The sequence below is a fragment of the Pseudophryne corroboree genome, chromosome 6, assembly GCF_028390025.1.
Source record: "Pseudophryne corroboree isolate aPseCor3 chromosome 6, aPseCor3.hap2, whole genome shotgun sequence".
In the NCBI taxonomy this organism is placed as follows: Eukaryota; Metazoa; Chordata; class Amphibia; order Anura; family Myobatrachidae; genus Pseudophryne; species Pseudophryne corroboree.
The window spans coordinates 317,423,603-317,429,602 of record NC_086449.1 but is presented as its reverse complement, the minus strand read 5'-3'; positions in this window follow the sequence as shown (position 1 = coordinate 317,429,602).

Sequence of the window (6,000 nt, the reverse complement as noted above, 5' to 3'; positions counted from 1 at the left end):
CTTGTATATTGCTGTATTACTTAAATTGTCTGTATTATTGGGGTGATTCAGACCTGATCATAGATGTGCTAAATTTAGCACATCTACGATCAGTTTCTCTGACATGCGGGGGGACACCCAGCACAGGGCTAGTCCGTCCCGTTTGTCAGGCCATATCCCCCCTTTCGCACACGCCAAGTAGATTCCTACCTGTGCAGCCTAGCTGTGCTGGCAGGCAGCTACCCACCACCTTCTGGGTCACAGCGGTAGCGTGTGACGTCACACAGCAACTGCGGCCCGCCCCCGCAGTGGTCTGGACATGCCTGCATTGTCCGGAATGTGCCCCACCAACGCCGTTCTAACGCCGTTGGCATGCCCCCTCAAACCCGGTGACCGCCTCTGGCTGTCAATCAGGCAGAGGCCATCGTAGCCCTGAAATGCTTTTGCATCTTACTGGGTCTCACGGGTTGCATGTGCGCAGTCCCCAAAGGGCTTCAGACTGCGATCGCTGCCATTGCAGCAATCGGGTCTGAATTAGGCCCTATGGTGGTCATTCCGAGTTGTTCGCTCATTGCCAATTTTCGCTATGCTGCGATTTGTTGCTAAATGCGCATGCGCATGCGCTGTTATTTTACACAAAACATAGTAGATTTGCTGGTGTTTGTGCTGCGCTTTCCCGTCGCACTGCTGATCGGTGAATGATTGACAGGAAAGGGGCGTTTCTGGGTGGTAACTGAGCGTTTTCCGGGAGTGTGCTAAAAACGCAGGCGTGTCAGGGAAAAACGCGGGAGTGTCTGGAGAAACGGGGGAGTGGCTGGCTGAACGCAGGGCGTGTTTGTGACGTCAAACCAGGAACTAAATGGACCGAGCTGATCGTAATCTAGGAGTAGGTCTGGAGCTACTCAGAAACTGCAAGAAAATATTTAGTAGCAGTTCTGCTAATCTTTCGTTCGCTATTCTGCTAAGCTAAGATACACTCCCAGAGGGCGGTGGCCTAGCGTTTGCAATGCTGCTAAAAGCAGCTAGCGAGCGAACAACTCGGAATGAGGGCCAATGTGCATTGTTTTTGATGTCTGTAAAGAGCTTTGTGTACTTTTGGAGAAAGAGCGCTATATTAATAATAATTATAATAATAAATATTATTATTATTATTATTTCTACTTCTTCTCATAATAATAATAATAATAAGTAATACAACACTCTTTTCTGCAAACTTTTTTTATTAAAAAATGAAATATTTTTTCTTTCTGCTGTCACCAAGTAATATACAGTAGCACAATAGTTTGATCCCTTAGTAAATCATATAACCACACAGGAAAATATTGTTACATGTAATCTTCATAAGGATTAGTGATTCCTTATAAAAAAAATAGCAATGACAATAATACAGTTGTATGTCATTCAATAATGGCCATCCATAAGAGAATCAACAATAGCATTTATTATAACCAGTTATGACAGTAATAACAATAACACTGGGCCTTATTCATAGGTGCACGCAGTTGCATGTGCAGCTGCAATTTCGCTTGCAGGTAGGGATGGTTACTATTGATGGTGACAAACTATATGATGATGTACCATCGATGGTTTAACCATAGTTGGTACACCCATGATCAGAAATTCGGCCACAGCATGTTTGTTGCAGTGGCGGCTCCAGAGGTGGGACTGCAGCGTAGTCCAAATTACGGGAGCCAGAGCAACTGCCAGTGAGTCAGTTTGGGATGACAGTTTGGGGGGGTGCAGGGCTGCTGACTGACAGCTGAGTCTGTCAAGTCAGCTATAGAGCGAGGTGGGACATCAGCGTCCCCAAACACTGTATGTGCATCACTCACAGTGTGCTGGGATGCTGATGCCCCGTCTCACGCTATAGCTAACTTGACAAGCTCAGCTGTCAGCCATCAGCCCTGCACCGCCCCTGACTCTTACACGCAGTGCATTATTGTGTATGGGGCGGACACGGCAACCATCGATGGCGGAAAACCATCCAGATCTTAGCCATTGATGGTTTATCTTTTTAAAGACTTTTTTTAAAAGTCGGATTGAGATTGTCGGAAAGGGGGCCAAAACCTGTCGGATTTGGCCCCGTTTCCGACAGAAGCATGTGGATGGGCGGCTATTCCACCGATCCACGTGTTTTCCGACAAGTCAGAAATTCCTGACTTGTTGGAAAAAAACTGCACTTTTTGAATAGGTCGGAACCCCTTCCGACCGAAATCTGTCGGAAGCTGCTGTCTTTCCGACAAGACGACAGCTATTGAATACACCCCTTAATTGCTGTTTGTGCACTGTCGCTAATCAAACACTGTGCATGTGCAGTGTGGCTTTGGTGCATGGCGAAAAAATCATTCCACTGCACTGGACATCAACACTGTGTGAACCTCTGAATAAGGCCCATTAAATCAATTATAACCACGCTGAACATGTCATCATGTTGGCACAAGTATTATGTTAAATGTCTTAATCCCCATACACACTAGGCGATATTGTGAACAATATCGCTCAGAAAGGGTTTTCTGAGCGATATTGTTCACAATATTGTCTAGTGTATATAGTCATTAACTTTAACGATGCACGCTCCCGCGTGTCCTTAACGACACCCCTCCCTCGTCTGAACATGTACAGATGACGGAGGTCCTTGTTAATGACATCCATGCTGCATATGCAGTATGGGTGTCATTCCCCCCCCCCACCCCTCTGCTGTCGCTTCCCTCCCCGCTATCACCCACAAATGTGTATGCACTTGCCGATGTCGTCACCCCACCGGGTCCCCACTGCCGCCAATTTTGGTGTCGGTGGGGACTCGGCTAGTGTGTCTTAGGGGCAAATTTACCAAGTTATGAGTTTTTTAGAACTGGTGATATTGTCCATAGCATCCAATCGGATTCTATCTATTATCATTTAGAGGCAACTAGATAAATGTTAAGTACAATCTGAGTGGTTGCTATGAGCAACATCACCAGTTCTAAAAAGCTCCCACTTTAGTAAATTTACCCCTAAGCATCTAATCACTGCAATTTAGGGCAAAGGCAGAATGCACATTTAGACTTACAGACACACACCTTAAACTAGCTAAAAATATTTAACCACTTATCTCTTGCTAACATTTGTTTCCACAAACCACTCAGAAATTGTCATTTTATTTTATGAATGAAGAACATTTATTTAAAACATATTTAAAAAAGTAAACATTTCTAAACATCAATATAAACATCGATAGCTGATATATTGGTCCACTGATGATCGTAACCATCGTGAGTTTACATTTTCCTGACTGCTGCTCCTCTCTGTAGCCATCGGGTGTACACAGGCAAGGTAAGGGCTGATTTTTACATTTCCCCAGGGGCTGATAATATCTGCAGCTGCAGGGTGGGGGTGATGCCACGCTGTCCTTTCAGCAGTGATTGGTTGCATGACAGGCACTGGGGGAGGGTACAGTGAAGCAGAGGTGTCCTGTGGCAGCTGCTGAAAAATTATCTTCAGTCCAGATATTCATCTAGCAGCTGCACAGTGGTCCTCATTCAGATCCTGAAGGATCTGAACCACATGACACAAATCACCGTGTTCAGTACTTTGCGCATGTGCAGGATGATATCTGCAGTGGTGGAAGCAGTCCGGCCAGACTATCAGTGGTTGACAGTCTGATGCCATTTGCAGGCAGAGAGCAGGCAGCGATGGCCTCCATTTCTCCAAATGGAGGTGTGTCTCCACCATTGCGGGGGAGGGATGAGGCCAAGATCTCTGTCCGAGGACAGAGATTTTCTGGCCACTTGGTAGCTCCTTCGGAGGCTGGCTTGCACAACACCATCGGTCATGCAGCCAGCCAATGGGGTTGCAGATGATCTGATACTGCATGCTTGGACGCAGCTCAGATTAGTTTTGGATTTGATATAAAGGGGCAGCAACTGGGACTTGGCGCTTTTTCACTCCAATCCAAGCATGCTGCTGTATGCCGTGCTCTGCTTTAAGTGACTATGCAGTGTCTATCTCAGATTGGCTGCACGGAGTCCATCCACAAGTGACTGTGTGGTGTCCTTCTCAGTGGCTGTGCAGTGTACATCTCAGTGGTGCTGCACTGACACCTCAGGCCCCACCCACTGTGTTCACATAAGCAGTCAGTTGAATATAAGAAAAGATACAAAAATAAAGTAAAATTTTTTTTTAAATTGTATCATTTGTTTGTACTGTTCTACACACTGCATCTGAGTATGCTGCACCCCAGTACATTCTGTACCTCAGTGCGCATGTGGAAAAGTAGTCTGACGCCACACAGTGTGAGTCGAGCTGCCAGTAAAAAGAGAAAACCTATATAGTTGTATAATTGTGACATCTGGCTGGGTCTAAAAGAATTGCCTAAAATTAGTGACCCCTCTGCTAATAACTCCATCTGATACGGTCACCATCCAAAGAATGGTGGGAGATTTTTTCATGACACTGTACAAATAGGCATGTCACAGGGGGCCTAAATCAGTAAGGTCTGCAATTGAAAATAATCGCGCAAGCAATTGATGCTGACAAACTGTGCATGCAATTATACCAAACGCGAACGCAGTGAAAATGCAACAAAAATCACTGCAATCAACATTAGCAAAAAAGAGGTGTAACGGGGAGTGCCTGAGGAGTGGCTGCATTAGCATTGCAAAAGTGGGCATTCACAAGGGCGTATACGGCTCCAATGTGGGCGTGCAAACATTAACAACTATTTCTTCAGGCGCAAATGTCCGTGAGGAGAGCAGACAGCTGCAATCCATTTTCTGGGTAGCTCTTGGCCTGCACAGACTGTTCTCTATGGTTTCACAATCCCTACTTTCACTGCAAGCATTGATGTTGGGGGTGTGGATCATTAGATCGACAGTGTCTAGGTCGACAATGTTTAGGTCGACCACTATAGGTCGACAGCCACTAGGTCGACAGGGTCAGAAGGTCGACAGGGTCAAAAGGTCGACATGAGTTTTTTTATGTTTTTTGGTGTTGTTTTCTTCGTGGAGTGACCGGGAACCCCAATTAGTGCACCGTGCCCCTCGCATGGCTCGCTTCGCTCGCCATGCTTCGGGCAAGGTGCCTCGTTTCGCTAGGCACAGATTACCGTTCCAATCGTAGTCCACGTGGATCGTTATGTATGAAAAAGTTTAAAAAATATATTTAAAAAAAAAAAAACCTTGTGTCGACCTTTTGACCTGTCGACCTAGAACACGTCGACCTTCTGACCCTGTCGACCTTCTGACCCTGTCGACTTAGTGACTGTCGACCTATAGTGGTCGACCTAAACATTGTCGACCTAGACACTGTCGATCTTCAGACCGGATCCCGATGTTGGAGAAAGACTGCCATTAATACAGATGATTAGCCTTTCCACTTAACTTAAACAGATTGCAATGTAAATCTGCACTGAAATGCATTTATAAGATTGTGTTTTGTCAGGTACTGGTTTAAGATTCTGATTGTTGAAATGTTTTTGTAAAATACCATTTACTGTTGCTACAATTGTAAAGTGTAAACTTAAAACATTTCAAACACCCATCTGCTTAATTAGCTATCCTTATCCAGTAATTTTATTTTCTGTTTGAATATTTTAACCATGTTTAAACAAAATAATAATTTTGTTCTTTCACTTCCTACATCTTAAAAACCATGAATATTTCTACACATAGGTAATCAATTTAGTTTCTGGATTTTAATTTAAATATTTTCACTTTTAACCCATTAAGTTCTAGCATTTAATTTAGTGACATAAAGAAACTGAACCCACAACTACCTTGTGTCTTTCTATGACAGTGTACCATGTGTGACTAATTTGTATGTTGTACATTGTAAGTAATGCAACTCATAGAGAACAATACTATCTACTGTTTTCTAACATACAGTATACATGTCTCATAGCCAGTGCTTAAAGTGGCCCTAGAGAGGTGGTGGAACTCACCGACACCCCCCCCCACACACACACACAACCCTGCCAGCACCTTAGGTATAAAGGGATTGCGCGCACTACAGGCATGCATCACAAAAAGGGGCATCCCCAATTCA